Here is a 929-nt window from a genome sequence, read left to right as displayed (position 1 = left end):
ACGTCGGGATGCTGGCCATTCTGGCCTTCGAGCTGCTGGTGGGCAGGTGAGCAGGGTCCCCCTGGGGCTGGCTGAGCCTACGTGGGCCAGCCCCCTCCTGCAGACCTCCCTTCCACAGTGCAGACCCCCGCCAGATCTACAGCCGCATCCTGGACGGCATCTTCTCCTTCCCTGCCTTCCTGGGCGAGGCTGCCTGCTCCCTCATCGCCAAGCTCTGCAGGTGCTGGGGGGTTGAGGAGCACGGGGTGGGGGTCAGGGAGTGTCCTCCCAGCTCGTACCCCACCACCCTTCCCTCACAGGCGCCGGCCAGGACAGCGCCTGGGGAACACAGCCAGCGGCCACCATGGCCTCAAGCCTGTCACTGATCAAGGAGGTGAGGAGGGGCTCTGGGGGGCTTGGGAGGCTGCTGCTGGGGGGGAGGAGGGGCCAGCTCTGACCCTATCCCCCATCCAGGGTCCCCCCTATGTCAATTTCAAGTGTCTCTCAGTCGACTGGACACCAGCAGAGGATGAGTTCTCAGGCTGGGATGAGGATTTCTGATGACAGTGGGACACCCCTGGCTCATGGTAGGACCCTTGGGACCACCGTGGAATCCCCCAGGGTCACAGCAGGACTCCTACGACCATGGTGGAACCCCCAGGAACACGGCAGGACCCCCAGGACCATGGTGGGACCTCCAGAACTACAATAGGACTCTGGGATCATTGTGGGACCCCTGGGAACATGGTGGGAACCTGGGACCACGTCAGGGCACCTGAGAACACAGTAGGACCCCAGCATCACAGTGGGACCCTGGACCAGCTGCACCCCCTCCCCGCAACCCCCGGGGGGGTCCTACCCGGGGCAATAAACCGCGGGGCTGTGGCAGGCACAGGAAGGAGCTGGACCAGCGGGTACAAAACCCGGTGCCGTGTCTTTATTTGGGGGGG

The sequence above is a fragment of the Chaetura pelagica genome, unplaced genomic scaffold (genome assembly GCF_000747805.2).
Source record: "Chaetura pelagica isolate M959 unplaced genomic scaffold, ChaPel_1.0 scaffold1146, whole genome shotgun sequence".
NCBI classification, from domain to species: Eukaryota; Metazoa; Chordata; class Aves; order Apodiformes; family Apodidae; genus Chaetura; species Chaetura pelagica.
Note: the sequence above shows the minus strand (reverse complement) of the source record.